The following is a 17,011-nucleotide window of genomic DNA, read 5'->3' as shown; positions in this document are numbered from 1 at the left end:
CTGACAAAAAGAGTTCATCCCATGCTGTCACTGACCCTATGTATGAGGAGTATGAGGAAACTGATGTTTCCTGAACATTTGGAGCATGTAAACCTTTCCAAGTAATAACCCAAATTAAAATGATGAACCTGAATATGAGCATCACATGTCTCCCTTTAAATAAGGAAGCGCAATGCAATGACATTAATTAAATTGATAAAAGATAATTCGATGTAAAGTGTACACACACAAAAAACAAAAAACCAAAGCACAAGACATTAAATGTCTGTTACAAATAGAATATTAGCCACGGGTCAAAAAAAGGCAACCTTTTTCAGTTCTTCTATTTATAGTAGGGCTAATATGATGTAACGTATGCCATTAGCTGGGTGCTTTCATTCATGAGTGCATTCATTTTTTAACGTAGGTGGGCCCACTGAGAATTGAACTCCTTATCCAGGCGCTGTTTATGACATGCTGTACCCACTGAACCAAATCGCGCCGTTAAAGGTCAGATGCATTCAGAGCGGCTTGCAAAAGTCTACGAGCACCCTCCCTCGGGGGGGGGGGGGGGGAGATCGGGGACTTTGAACCCCGCCGCGTGTCCTGTCTTGGTGTCACCGGATGGTTGCCCCAAAAAAAATTTGCTAACACCCCTACACTGCTGCTATGAACTATGGTGTATCGATTGCCTGCCTCCTCCCTTGAGGATTTTGATTGGCCCTTGTGGCATTTAAGATATGAGACGGCTGACAGTAAAACAATGGCTGGAATCAAAAGAGAGTGGTCTGTGGGGAGCAGAGCGGGTGGTGAACCCCACCGTACGCCCCACCATCATGAAAACCCCTTTTACTGGAGAGTTACCAATCCCCCCCCTCTCGTAAACTTCTTCCCTGGCCTCCACCGAGACATTTACAAGCTGGCAGCCAAACTTGATTTCCAAAAGCACAAAGTATTGTGTGTGCGGATACTAGTTCTGCACGAGGCTGTGGCCCGCTGACCCAGGAAAGGGCATCCTGTTCCATCACATCAACCGCCGAGAGATGAGGCAGTCCGGGTAATTAGCGATCAACACAATTAAAAGGGACTTTCTCTTTCTCTCGACCAGACCTCGCTTTCAACATTTTAATCTAGCAGCAATGTGTGAGTGGGAGGGAGAGAGAGCGGAGAGGCGGTAATAGAAAAGAGAGGGGCGGGGGGGATCACGGAGACCCATGGGAGAGAGAGAGAAAGAGAGAGAGAGAAAAAAAATCCAGTTTCAGGGCAAAAGACACTTTCTGTAAAAAGGAAAGAAAAATAACAGAATGATGAAAGACAGATTGGAGGGATGGGGAGAGGAAGGTGGAACAGGAAGAAAGGAGGAGCAAAAAACAAGAGAGCGGTGGGGATACCAGACAGAATGACTGACAGTTTAGGTGTGTGTGTGTGTCAGTGTGTGTGTGTGTGTGTGTGTGTCAGTGTGCGAGTGTGTGTGTGTGTGTTTGTGTGTGTGTGTGTCAGTGTGTGTGTGTGTGTCAGTGTGCGAGTGTGTGTGTGTGTGTGTCTGTGTGTGTGTGTGTGTGTGTGTGTGTGTGTGTGTGTGTGTGTGTGTGTGTGTGTGTGTGTGTGCCTGTGTGTGTGTGTGTGTGTGTGTGTGTGTGTGTGTGCCACGGCAGTATACGTAGATGTGATCACTGCGTGTGCTGGCGCTGCCGGTTGACATGTGCATTGTCTGTCAGTGCAGAAAGATAACTGACTGAGCTGTCACTATGTCATAAACACATGCGTATACAGTATGTGCAGGCACACGCGCGCTCGCGCACGGTGCCGCGGTCCCATGTGAGGGATCGCTGTCTCTGTCTCCGTCTGTCACGCCATTCATCCACACAAAGGGAATCAGGTCAGACAAGGCAATTAACACATCCGGGATTTCTTTCCCACCGTGCGGCGGGGACAGAGTACAACACTACCTGTCGCACACTGGTTAACCTGTCCCTTTACACTTCCCCGACTGCTATCCTGTTGGTTCTTACAGGCGATGGAACCACGGTGCCATGGTGCCAGTCAGACAGGTCAGCAAAGAACTCGACAGCACTTGCTTTGGTAAGGCATAATTGTTACACACAGTAGCTAGGCTTCCATCTCAATGTAGCAGAACTCTTAATTTGATTTGAAAAACCATCAAAAGAAAAAGTCTTAAATGCATTCATCTGGGCCCCTCAAGTTAAAGAAGGTGAAGCTCTTTCTCCGGAGGTGCAGGAGACCACCGGAATCACGCGCTTTAAGGATCTGTTTTTTGTCACATTTCTGGTTTATTGACACACCAACTTTTTTTTAGCAATATTTTACTTTTTTCACCCCCAAAAAATATCTGAATTTCCACACTTTTACATGCACATGAAAAGTAGTATGAGTTTTAAAAAAATGTACATCCATTTTAATACAACTAATTGAATTTTGTGTTGAACTGAAAAAAATCATACTTTGTTTAATTTTGCTTGTGTACTTAGTTGGTACACAAATTAATGCAAACCAAAAATAAAAACAAAAACATACTACTGGTAATTTGTGTGTTGCAATGCCTTTGTGGACAGACAGAACTGTTTGCAATATCAGCAGCTGCAACAATTGGTTCCCTGGAGTCAACTGAAAGAAAAAAAATCAATCCGCTTTGATCGCTGATCAGTGGATGTACAAAAATGCCAAACAATTAATGCTCCCAGTTTCTCGACTGAGACTTGTCTTAGTCTTATACTACAGTAATTATAAAAATTGTTGGGCGCTACTCTCTCATGGGCATGTTTTGCTGTTTTAATCGATTGATCAAGAACATAATCGGCAGATGGATAATGAAAATAATCATTAGTTACAGTCCTGGTGAGTTCACTTCCGTTCCAGTGGCCACACGTGCTGCGTGCAGGCGGATGTTGTTGGTCTGATGAACAGCTGAAGTCACAGGAGCACTACTGCGAAGCCAAATTCCAGTTCGACTGTCCACCACAAATATTCACATTTTATCTGTGCGGTGATGTCCATCTGCATAATTCAGCTTTTGATGGCGTCGCGCTGATTCAGATACGGCAGCTGGATCTGTCGGTGTGTCAGCACCAACAGCACTGCTGATAATAGTGAAACACTCACTTCTCAAAATAAGGAGAAGAAAAAAAGCGGAAGATAGATGATGGACAGACGGACAGACAGATGGACGGATTGGCGGGGATTAATGGCATATATAATGGTGATATCAGCGGGGGGCATACTGTCGATGTTGATAAATTTTCTCTGAATGAAAATGTAGCGGTGGCAGTATTCTTTGCTCCCACTCCGCTTTCCTCTTGTGCGCATGTTCGTCTGTGTGTGTGTATGTGTGTGTGGGGGTGTGTGTGTGTGTGTGTGTCCTGAAGTAATGCTGATAGCCAGAGTAAGCTCTGGGAATTTAATCTCAGCAGAGCTATGCTGTGCTCCCCTGATAACTAAACGTACACACACACACACACACACACACACACACACACACACACACACACACACACACACACACACACACACACACACACACACACACACACACACACACACACACACACACACACACCAAAGTCTCGAACACAGCCTCATCACAGTGCTTCCGTATCACTCTCTCCTCCTCCCCTCAACTGCTGCCACGGCTCCCTTGAGCAAGGCACTGAACCTGCAACTCAGCAGGCTCTGGCAGTGCAGCTGCCCAGTGGAAATATCCAATTTCCTGTCTTTGATGGATGAACATTAATCACAGGATTTATCATAGGGGAAATGATCTATTAAAGCTACAGTGCTGACATGATTCTTTAAATAATAAGTGCAACTGAGTTTTGCCTGTAGACCTCAGTTTACATGCTCTAATGGGGAAATGTCAATGCAAACGTGCTGAATTTACGGCATGTGGTTTCATTTATCGCTCGTATTCAAACTGTGTAACGTAGAACACTAATGCCAGTAAAAACGGAAAAGTTGGTTCCAACACAGTGCACAGCCGCGGCCAGATGTGGAAGCTGGCCAGTGGATTGAAATGAACACGTTGAAGTCTCTGTGTTCTGCCGTCGGTGGGAGAGACGGCTCCCGCCTGCGTATGTCATCAGGAGGGTTCCTGGAGCTGCTTCATTGAGGAGCCACTGGAGCCTGACTCCGTGGACTCGTGCTGCATTTGTGTCTTAAGGGAATTACTGTCAGAACAGTTCAATGCAAATCGCTTGGATATAAATTTCAACTCATTCGAAGCCATCAAGACGTTTTTTCGCAGCCAAAGGGTTCTGTACATTTTACTTGCACTCAGATTTTCCAAACTTAACTTGACTGCGGTGCTTTACAGATCATACTCTTCCTCCTGAGATGAAAAGCATTTGTTTTAACTGAAGTGAATATGTCAATCGTAATTAATTTGTATTAAATAAGCTTCTGTATACATTTTGCATTTGTGTAAAGGAACTGTTATTAGATGAATTTGAAGGAAAATGGACAGCAGACATGTTAAGTTGTCATGGCAGGAAAAGTGCAGGTTTGTTTACTGAAACTTAGGCAGCTAAATGATATTCAACCCTTGCTACGCGTCATTAAGAACTAAGGTATTTTCACTTCAAATATGACAGGTTTCAGCAGGATCAGTTTTGAAATCCTTTTGTTTAGTATTAAAAAACAGGTGATAAGAAATAAATTAATAAAACACATTTGACAGTGGAGATCAAAAAGGCATAAACTTATACAATGGACATCCTTAAAGCAAAAATCATACTAATCTAACAAATAAAATGTGATTAAGACACATCACAATACCAAGGTTGCATGGATTCTCCTAAAATTTTGGCGACAAGTAATTTGAGTTGTACGGTGTACCAATGACATCGGTATCTATTAAAGGAGACATGTTATGCTCATATTCAGGTTCATGCTTTTAATTTGGGATAACACTTGAAAAATGTTTACATCCTCTAATGTTCAGAAAAGGCATCCGTGTTCTCATACTGCCCATTCCTGCAGCTCCTCTTTTCACCCTCTGTCTAAAACACCTGGATGTCATATAAGCCCCTCCCTCCGATAAACCCCAGTCTGCTCTGATTGGCCAGCTGGCCCAGTCTGTTGTGATTGGTCAACCGCTTTCAAAATGTGTAGGAAATGTGACGCCCCTTCACCAGAGAAGTGGAGATTCTGGGATTCCAGGCGGGGTTACCTCAAAAGAGTCCAACTGTGACATCAGAGTGGGAGAGAAATCTGAACCAGTTGTTCAGAGCCAGGCTGTAGGGTTTAGCCATCTCACAAAAAAAAACAGGGTGGTCTTCTTTCACATTTTGTGGGCCGGCAGGCTCCACAGATAGACACACGTACGTGCACAAACACAGAAAAAGTGATCTTTGCATAATATGCCACCATTAAGGTCAAGGCAATAGAATTAGTTTGGCAACTTGTCTCGATCTATCCACATCTTTATTTTGTAGAGCTACTTTCAATTGTCACCACAAGCTGAGGTCAGCTGTACTGCAGCTTGATAAAATGATGAACCGACTTCCTCATTCATGCTTCACAATCACCGGCTCACTCACAACTGACTGTCCCGTCCAATCATATTCAAGCAGGTTTACGGGCAGCCATTATAGTTTGACACATCACTTCTCTGCTGATTTTTGAATGCTTATACCCCTTCCAACACCCGATCCCCATCCTTACATGTTATATTGTCTGTATTTCACTGATTAAATGCTCATGTATGTTTATGAAGGGGGACTAGCTCTCTCAGCAGACAAGTGTCTTGAACTGAGACGACCCACAAGTCTCAAACAAACTCCCCGTCAGTTAAACTCCGCCACCTCTTTTTATTTAGTCGAGATGGATTCAACACAATTCAGCCAGAAAAAATAACGGGTTGTTCTGGTGCCAGAAAATTTAAAAAGTGCTTGTCGGTGGGCACAGTGGTGAAACTGATGAGAGATGCTGTTTTAAGTTCACTTCCAGGTTTGCCCCACGTTTTTATTCGTGACACCTCTACCAGTAATGGAGCCATTATGTGCATTTTATTAATCCATTGCTTCTGGATATGAAACATCACTGATGATTACACCGTGATCTCAAGTGGTATTAGAAACCACCCCTCATATTTTCAATCTTTGTATTTTAGGTGACCTGCATTTAACCAGGCAGCTCATTTAGGAATAAACCCTTGAATGCACTTGCAATGTGTGTGTGTGTGTGTGTGTGTGTGTGTGTGTGTGTGTGTGTGTGTGTCTGGGTTTAGGGCGGGGGACGGGGGTTGAGGGGGTAGAACGAGTGTTTTGGAATGACAGGGAGAAGTGAGGGGGATAATGAGAGGAGGAGGAAGAGGAGGAGAGGGGGAAGGAGAGAGGAATAGCTGTCAGGCAGCAGACAAAAGCTTTGTTTGAAGTGTCAGTTCAACAGCGCACCGGGTGTGTGTGTGTGTGTGTGTGTGTGTGTGTGTGTGTGTGTGTGTGTGTGTGTGTGTGTGTGTGTGTGTGTGTGTGTGTGTGTGTGTGCGTGCGTGCTTTCTGGCTTGCGTGTTCATTCAGACAGCATTAGACATCAGAGAACTATCAGCAGGCATTCCTGGATAGACAGAGGAGAAGGAGAAGATCCAGTATATCCCATCAATATGAAAATATACAGCTTTTAGGTTTGTGCATGTGGATGGAGGGTGAGAAAAGAGGATCTCAGAAATCACTGCGCCGAATCTGTGTGTGTTCGACATGAGAGCAGGTATTATAATGAGACGCAGCCTTCAAACACATTGTTACCTCGCGGCTTTGTTTCCGTGCACATCACACAAACCTGTGTGTTTGACACTGATGGATAGATAAATAGACTCAGAGCGAGGACGGAGCAGGGATGAGACGGGACTCTGCTGCTTTGTGTTTTTATGTGTGTCACGTCAGAGACGAGATAACAATGACACACAGACATATAGAAATCACACGATATGTAAAGGAGTTCTCTCATTTCCATATGTACATGCTTTTTTTTTTTTTACCCTCCTGTTTATTTCTTGTCTTTTGGTTGTACAAACTGTGATCTGGAATCCTCTAGTAAAACTATGGAGGTATTAGTTTTACGGACAAGATGACAAGAGTTACGTCTTATGAAGAATGAAGACAAATCTTCAGAGGTTTCATTTTCCATGAATAACGCGGGGCAAAACATCACCTCACACCTGAAGTCTGCATTAAAAACACACAGAGGTACAAGAAGAGCGTCGGTTTGGTTTCAGACCTGGCGAACGGAAGGAATTAAATCAAGCAAATAACAAATCAATTTAAGATGATCGTGGATAATGGGAGTGTTACAAAAAACAGAATTGCTATATAAACCTCTGTCTTCGAACCATAGCTGCTTCAAATCATTTTTCTTTATTGATATGTGATACTTTTACTATTTACTGGGATATCCCCCCACCCCGCAAATCAACTGCAACTTTCTTTAGTCCTGAGTTCTGTCTGCAGACTGCTCCAACAACATTCAGCAATGAAGTAGGGTAACCTCTGTCGCCTGACAGGCAAGACCCAGGGTAAGACATTCCTAAAAGCACAACTCACTGCTGCCCATTTAGCACTGCTTTGAGTGCTCACTAATAATTGAAGAGGACTCAGATGAGCCTAAGAACAAGTTTTTCTCTCGTGTGGATGATGGTGGCTAGAATAGTCCAAGAACAAAAGTTTCAACCTGAAACTATTAGAGTGAGGGGAATTATAATAGCAATCAACAAAAGTGAGGAGAGCATTCATTATATTCTAATGTGGGACATCACACACTGCTCCATTCCTGGATGTGCAAAGCTTGGTAAAAAAAAGGCCTCGTCGCTTTTGCAGCTGAGCTAGGAAAGGTTCAGATGTCCGTGCCCGCTCGGCATCAGTCAACTTCTCCTATGTCTGCGCGTGTTAAGTCTCATAATGGCGATTCAAATTGTAATACTTAAACACAGCAATCTGTTCTTAACCTTTAAAGGAGACATTTGTGTTCATATTCAGGTTCATACTTTTAATTTATGTTACCACTTGAAAAGGTTTACATGCTCTAATGTTCAGAAAAGGCATCAGTGTTCTCATACTGCCCATTCCTGCAGCTAGTCTTTTCACCCTCTGTCTAAAATGCCTGGATTTATTTTAGCCCCGCCTCCTGATAAACCCCAGTCTGCTCTGATTGGCCAGCTGGCCCAGTCTGTTGTGATTGGTCAGCTGATTTCAAAATGTGTAGGACATGTCACGCCCCTTCACCAGAGAAGTGGAGATTCTCAGATTGCAGGCGGGGTTACCCCAAAAGAGTCCAACTGTGACATCACAGTGGGAGAGAAATCTGAACCAGTTGTTCAGAGCAAAGCTGTAGGGTTTAGCCAGCTGACAAAAAAAAACACAAGGTGGTCTTTTTTCACAGTTTGTGAGCTGGCAGGCTCCACAGATACACACATTAATGTGCACAAACACTGTGTGACACAGACTTTTGCACACACATTATGCAAAAGTGATTTTTGCATAATATGTCAGCATTAACTTCGGTAAATAAATAAGTGGATGTCTTGTTAAAAGCTCCAAATTCTGTATCAATACTTTTTTTTAGAGTGAGCTGACATTTTTGAAGGCTAACGGCTAACTCACATTTCTCGTGAACTCTGTTCGCCAACTCATTACAGTGACAGCAAACGTAACGAATGTACGTAAATTGACAAAAGAAACCCCCCAAAAAGGCAGTCGCCTTTAAATGAAAGCAATGCAGTTTTAATTTTTTGTGCATGATGTTCACTTATTTAGGTTTGATTCGCTATTTCCCATTGACCTCACGCGGGCCGGTCAGGGACAGCCGAAGAACCGGATGTGGCCGTACAAAGAGCAGGTCTGCAATAGAACTTGTGATATGAGACGGGCTATTCAAAATCATTGTATCAGGTATCAGGTATCATTTACATCGGATTGATCAGTGTCACATTTTCAATATGTAACCATTTCTTCAGTGCCTTTGCAACAAGGGAAAGGGGAAAGTAGCAATATCTTTGCACAATGCTAAAAGGTGTGTGTGTGTGTGTGTGTGTGTGTGTGTGTGTGTGAGCTTGTATTAAAATTATGTGTCTCAATGGTCGAAGGTACTTTAACATAATGGCTTTTGGAGCCCAGTGAAACAAAGGATTAGAGAGAGCGAGAGAGGGATGTTTAAGTGTGTGTGACACAATGAAAACAGGCCACTTAGGCACATTTCTGAGTGCAAACATCATATTCAGAGCAAACACAGACTACAGCGACCCCAGGGGCCACTCCCACGCCGACCCACCGCCGCGTCCCACTAGTCATTCTAAATGTCTGAAATGGCCACTTGCTGCTCGTTGTACAATGATCCAAGGTTTTGATCACACGGCCTCTTAAATTATATTAAACAGTGGGAATTGTCAGGCTTTAATAATTCTCAGGTGTTCCCAGGCGAGTGTGTGTGTGTGTTAGATATGTTTCCACAGTTATCAAAGGGCAGAAAGCGGCAAGTGATCATTTTCAAGTTTGATTTTCTCTGAAGAGTCGTTTCATCTCGATCCAGCTGAATGCCGGTGATAGCGACCCATTCTTCTTTCAGATTACAAGTACAGCAGTGTGTGATAATTCGCAGCTAGAGTGTGAAAATTAATACTGTTTTTCATTAATAAGTGTACATGCACTTGCTTTCATGAATTAGGTGCTGGTAAATAATGACCAGATGACAGGTAGGAAAGGATTTTTCAAAAAAAAATTGGATATGGATATAATTTTAAAAAACTGAAACAAGACTAGCAGAAAACAACTATTTTGATGAAAGATTCATTGTTCAAGTCTCTAATCAACAACAATGCATGGAAGTGGTCAGAGTCGGTTTGTTAACTAAAAAAACCCTCCACAGACAATGGACTACGCATTTGAATTGGAATAAAATGTCAACACCTGCATGTTATGATCTTTTCTTCTCTCCATAGAAAAAAATACATGCAGAGCTCATTTTGAAAAATAATCCAATTCATCCATTTTGAACCTCCATGTCTTATTTTCCACTATGTCTTTGAAGTAAAATTTCAGCTTTTTTTTTTGTCATGCACACCACCTGACTGGAATAGCGTGAAGCCCGCGTTAAAAATGTGATTCTCATTCCCCGCAGGGACTCACATTCGGTGGTCAGTGCCACTAGTGGAGAGATCCTCCACAGGCTACTCAAAGTAATGCAGCTAAGTTTAAAGCTAAGGTTGCTGATTCCAACCAACTGAACGGCCCTCCTCTCACCCCTCCATTTCCAAGCGTGTCGCGGAACCTATTGTTGCCTTAAGGTAACATGTAAACATGAAAGTCCCTCTCTGGAGCCGGTGTTTGGTTTGTCCCTTTTGGGCTACCGTAGAAACATGGCTGTGCAACATGGATGACCTGCCTGAGCTATATGGTTGAGGCCGTGTTCTTGGGCCACAACAGGATCGCAACGTGATTGGCTGCACACTGTTCTTCGACGTTTTTAATGGCGGCTGGCAGCCAGCGTAATAGGCACATAATCTGCACCTTCTGTTTTCCCTTTCCTCTGACAGTGGCAGGTATTATAATGGGGCGGAAAAGAGAAAGAAGAGCGGTAGATGTGGTGCCTTTTTCTATTGTAGTGCTTGTGTTTTTTAAAACCAATAAAGTATGTTAGTTTTGATAGGTTCGAAAGGAGTCGTCGTTTGGTGTTAAATGTACAACGACAACGACACGCTTACCCTAACCACAACACAAAACTTAGCCCTAACCAAATGCAACGCAGCATTTAAATGCTGTAAAAGTGTTAAATCAAAGAAAATCCGTGTGATGTTACGTCGGTGCCCGCCATCTTTTGAATTCCAGGAGACGTGACAACACGCATGCGCAGGCTCTGAACCAATGAACGAGCTCATTCTTATCCGGTTCTTTACAGTGCTCGCGGTCACAGACATGCCTCACCTGCCTACTATGTAGAAATAATGGGTATCAAAAACAATTATTTTCGTGCTCGGGGGATTATATACTAATGAGGACATAATAATGAATATTATAGTCCATTTTTGCCAAATAGATTACTACCTCCATTTAAACACAAAACCCTTATTCTGTCCCCATAATACCATTCATCAGTCAGTCCCTAGACATTCAATTTCCAGCATTAAATTGTTGGGATTTTCTGCTGGTCTCTCTCTATATATATATGTATTCAATATCTTTGGGTTTGGGACTCTTACTGTGGTCATCAGTGTTTAGTATTTTTTTTAATACAAAAATTTAAAAAATAAATAATTACTAGCGATATTAATTAATAGTAAAATAACATTTGTTTTTGTATTTTTAACAGAAATGGTTGTAAAATGATTTTCAACCTGCTGCCGTCGCGTTCTGATACATGATAACCGTGCAGAATGCCCACTTTCGACAATCAAAAACAGCTCATTTCACTGATTGATTTCACCGAAGTAATAGTTATCGGTAAATTAGCATCACAGCCAAAATGTTGTGATCCAGATTTCCTCACAGGCTGTCGGTGAACTCTGATTACACCCAGCAGTGCTAATGTTTTGACGCTGCAGAGGGCTGCTGCTGCTTCCCATCATCAGCTTTTCGAGATTTCTTTCCGCTCTGCATGATGTGCAACTCCACAGTCTGCCCCGAAGGGTGTTTTCATGTGACCGCGGGCCCAGTCACTTCCCAAAAAAATTTAGAAATTAAAAAACTAAACGCAGAGGACGACATTTATCACTGGGGGAAATTAATGTGCATTATCTACGGCTGCCAGCACGACAGATGACACAAAATCTTAAGTGATGGCGCGAAGACGAACCTGACTCACTGTTGCCTTTTGAATGGAAAGCTGATTAGTCCCTGATTAGCTAGATCAGTGATAAAGGATTTCTTTATGTTCTGACTTTCACCTGATAATGAGGGGTTAATAATTCAACACACCCTCAAAAAGCAACCCCCCCCCTCCTCCTCCTCCTTCTCCACACACATCATAGTTAAATCTACAGACTATTAGCTGATGAGAAAGAATTAGTGCTGGGTAAATTAGTTAATTAGATAATGAATGAACACACTTAACTGCATCCTGTATTCTGTGAAATCAGAGCAGGGGAGAAAGAGAGACACAGCAAATTATCAGATAACAGTTTCGAGAGAGGAGGACAAAAGATGGAGAGAGGGAGGCTGAGGAGGAGGAGGGAGGAGGGACGAGGGAGGAAGAGGGGGGGCACAGAGAGGGAGAGAGTCAGACAGAGGCATCTGGTGACGTTAATGTTTGCCTCTCCAAGCTCCGAGAGCCAAGCTCTGGAGACATAGTCTGGTTAAAACAACACACACACACACACACACACACACACACACACACACACACACACACACACACACACACACACACACACACACACACACACACACACACACACACACGCACACACACACACACACGCACACACACACACACACGCACACAGACACACACACACACACACGCGCACACGCACACATACCGTATCCCTCACTGTCATTCCCAAAAACATTCATTAGATGTTCATACACACTGGGCACACGGTTGCACAAACCCACATGCATCCATGCTACAAGCCTTCAGACACACACGCACGCACGCACGCACACGCACACGCGCGCACACGCGCACACACGCACACACACACACACACACACACACACACGAAAACAATGTTAGACAGGCAGTTTATCATAAGGGTAGGAAGAGACAGAGAAAGATTAGAGACCATACCCGTACTCACAGGAACAACAACACTGTGTGTGTGTGTGTGTGTGTGTGTGTGTGTGTGTGTGTGTGTGTGTGTGTGTGTGTGTGTGTGTGTGTGTGTGTCTCTGCAGGACTTCCAGAGTATGACTCACAGCAAGACGAAAAAGGGAAAATTTGGGGAAATTAAATTTTCATTAGATTAACATGACCTTATCTGTTTCTTGTGTGTTCGTGTGTGTGTAGATGTACACTTCATACAACGTACTGCACGACCAGTGTGACACATTACATGTCATACAGCAGTATGATTACATGACTACATGATCGCTCCGTTACTTTGATACTTATGGATCGTTTGCCGTCTTACTGTGAGTCTGATGGAGGATGGTGGATATCGGTTTGGGTGTTCAGTGGGCAGACATGAGACTCCTGGCAATTCCAAAGTTGTCATATGAAAATGTTGCATGTGCTTGGCTGGCTGATGTGGCAATATTAACCACAACAGGTCCCTCGCTCCTGGAGTCATGACTTCTGGAGCCCTGTTAAAGACAAAACATGAGACGTGTGTGTGTGTGTGTGTGTTGCGGATCGGAACAGGCGGCTGAGTAATGGAAGTAAGGTGTTGAGTGATGTCACATCTTACGCCTCCTGGTGAGTAATAAGTAATGAAATTACATATTCAATGTCTTATGTGTAATGAGTAATTGATTGCAGCGTTCAAGTGGCTTGCCCAACACTGCATACGAGATTCTCTCCGTATCTAACGACTTCATGTTTGTAAATACCTGTATCACATAATCCACTCCTTCATTTTACATATATACATTTTTTGCCTGTGTGCGCGTGTTAATTTCCGCGGCGAATGCGGCGTTTAAAGGCTGTTTATATGTTCATGAGATCTGTCATCTCCAACGTAATGGCTGCACTAATGCAATCACGGCCATTATCACGCTCATGATCTCCGTCTCAGACATTATCGCTGATGTCACATGCCCGTCATGGCTGCCGCGGTCCTCCGACAGTGTCCCCGCGTCGCGTCCACGAACGCGCCGGTGACATTTCCCCCGCGCGCTTCCTTCCGCCGCTCGCAGTCGAGGAACTATGTGATTCTGTAAATTGAATTGATATGACAGCCGTGTAATCCTCACCGCGCTAATCTCACTCATTTACATGACTGTACAGGTCCACACAGATGTATACATAATGTTTGTGTGCGTTTGGCTGTGGTTTTGCTTTTGGCCCAGGCAGAGGTGGAACCAAAAATGTAGTTAATATTGACATTATTTTCCTAATCAGCAAGTCAGAAACATTAACATCTGATATTATGGGTGCAATACTGTTTTTTTGATTGTGATGTTGTAAAGGTCCGACACTGTCAAATCCAGTTCTCATACATTCAAGCTGCACAGTTGCAGAGTTCAACTATAACAATGTTACTTTTTTTCAAAGTAGAAATAACAATTTCTTCCGCTTACAAATAAAAAGTTGAACTCGTAAGCAGTTGTTTGAAGAAAACGTTGGAGCACGACTGCTACAGCTGTACTCGATCTGATACGTCTTGTAAGTAATGGTGGCTAATGATAGCGATTCTTTTGTCCCTGGCATTACTGAGTCAGAGTTTTTTAAGACTTTCCTCTACTTGTGCTGTCGCTCCACAACATTTTAGCAGGTCAGAGAAAAAAAACATCCCAGTGGTCACTGAATCATCTATTTCCTCAAACCTGTATTAATTGATTTCCTTTGTTTTGGCTATTTGAGAGAAAGCAAATCGAGCAGAAGACTGATACATTATCCTTTATCAAGTTGGTTAAAATGTTAGCAGTTGTCTATTTACACATTTAGGAGGCCCAGGAACATTTATTTGGAGTCCAATTTTCGCTCTGTTTGGGTCTCCACCAAGTTCTGAGGGAACAATTGTTAGGATTTTCCAGGTTTCAGAAGGTTCGCAGAAAGACAAGCCGAGGAAGCCGACGAGCAGTATCCTCTATTTCGTGATGTGGTTCACATGTGTCACATGTTCGTTTGTCCACACACGGACAATGTGCGTCAACATACTCGACAGCTTCGACACGATACTGGCCACAGCAAGGAAGGAAGCATCGGCGGCAGCATGATTCTGTTTAGCATCAACGGGATTTCGCTCACGTTGCTGAACAATCAGGAAGCATTTTGCCTCTACATAATCTGGCTCTTTAGCTGCTAAATGCTCCAATGTGTTAACGGTGTTCATCCGCTGTTTGGTAAGAGGCAGTTAGTGCACTGTGGGTTCATCAGAGCTTTCTTTCACTGACCACAGCCGCCCGCTTGAAGCTGGAAAGAGGGTCGATGAGACTGGTGAGACTGAATCCAATCCAAAACAATGAGCACAAAAGATGCAACACCTTCCAGCCATCCCGGCCCCATTGTTAACATTGATTAGTGTAGCCGTAGAGCAGTGAGCCCAAGTGAATCTCGGGAAAATTAGGTTCCGTGAACACTATCCCTCTCGGAGACGATGCGAACATCTCACTTTACCGCCCACAGCCGGGTAAACTGGTGTCTGTTACAAAGGGAGTGTTGGATTAGTGAACGAGGGAGGGATTTTGGGACCAAGCCACGGTTTCGCTCGAGAGTCTAAATCACTTTAAATACCTAAACTCCCATCCACAGTTTCCCAGTTGGCTCAACGCGTCTGTGACATTACTCCACCAAATGATTTCCAGTGGCTGTTATACAGAATGATGTCCGCCCTGATATGAGTTCAAGTTTTGTGGCTGGGAACAGTTACATTTTGAGGGTATTCAACAATGGCACAGAAATTAATATGAAAAACTTTCCCCCCGGTGTCATAAAAAGCTACTTTAAACTACCATTATGTGTTAATGCACCATGTAGGAATGTCGCAAAACAGACAAAACAAACTACCACAAATTGAAGCCAGTGTTTTGTGGTATTTGTGGCGAGAGGGGGGGGGGGGTTACTGCAGAACTGCTGGAAGCCAGCGAACAATGATCTGTGGCACCTTGCAGAGCCTAACTACCTGTTGTACAATGGGCTGAAAGCTCGGGAAAACACGTGAAATAATAAATGCCTAAAAGCCAATTATCCCCCTTCAATGACATGAATAAACTATCCCGCTGTTCTTACATGACCTCGTCTACTCGGCCGCAACACTCCGCCTGTCCTGCTTTTACTTCTCTCTTTCTTTGTGCATGTGTGTGTATGAGTGAGTGTGTGTGTGTGTGTGTGTGTGTGTGTGTGTATGTCTCCATGCTTTTGCCTGCCAGCATGAACATGCTGTACTGGGACACACACACACACACACACACACACACACACACACACACACACACACACACACACACATAGCTTACACATATTCACTACTGCCTGCCAGTTTGTATATGTGCAAGACAGATGAAGGAGCAGCATGGTTGTGTGTGTGTGTGTGTGTGTGTGTGTGTGTGTGTGTTTGTGTCTGTGTGTGCGTGTGCGTGTGCGTGTGCCTGTGCATGCGCGGGAGAGTGTCTGAAAAAAAGATAATACAATTTTTTGGACTCCGGCAGCATTACCTCTTCTTCAATGTTGCTATGGTAACAAGCTCCGGACCAGAGAGTGAGAGAGCGAGAAAGATGGATAGAGAGACCCCCAAGGACAAACACACACACACACACACACACACACACACACACACACACACACACACTGCAAACATGCCTCCACACCTCCTTCCACCTCCCTCTCCCTCTCTCTCTTAGACAAAGGCTTTTCCAGCCAATTATGCCTCCCCGGCACATGAAGGGTTAACAGCTGCTTGGTGTCTGTACCACAGAGATTTTACCTCGAGCCATTTGGTCTTGGCTGTAATCGCTGCACACTATTCTGCTGCTTTAAATGCATGCCAACTCTGTGAGACAGCATTCACTCATTGTGGGTAATTGCAGTAACGGCGTCTCACCACACACGCGCGCACATTACACGGCGGCGGCGTGACATGCGGTGTGCTGACGAACCACGGAGCCGTGACTTTGTTTTCATGTGTCAATGTGTGTGTGTGTGTGTGTGTGGTGCAGATGACTGCACACCGCACAATATCTGTGTCAACTAACGTCATTACTTAATTAGTGAATCTTTGGGGAGACAAAAGAAAAATAGATGTCGCTCACTGAGTCAGAAGAAATGTATTCACATTTATTTGTGCAGTTAAAATCAAGCACAATCAATATGTACCATGTACTCAGAATTGGTAAATTTGTCTTTATATGTTCCATGACATTACTTAAAATGCTAAAGTCATGACAGTCCTGAGGGAAACATATAGTTTCATCTAGTTGAATTATCAGAATTTTCA

The 17,011-nt window shown here is 43.7% G+C and overlaps 1 protein-coding gene across 3 annotated transcripts in view; it reads right to left on the bottom strand.

Annotated features, from left to right (window-relative positions):
• Nucleotides 1-17,011, bottom strand: part of aff2 (AF4/FMR2 family, member 2) — a 146,620-nt gene that overhangs the window by 108,191 nt on the left and 21,418 nt on the right. The gene's annotated exons all lie outside the window — the stretch shown is intronic.

This window comes from Scophthalmus maximus, chromosome 9 (assembly GCF_022379125.1).
Source record: "Scophthalmus maximus strain ysfricsl-2021 chromosome 9, ASM2237912v1, whole genome shotgun sequence".
Lineage (NCBI taxonomy): Eukaryota > Metazoa > Chordata > Actinopteri > Pleuronectiformes > Scophthalmidae > Scophthalmus > Scophthalmus maximus.
This window is presented reverse-complemented; position numbering and strand designations above follow the sequence as displayed.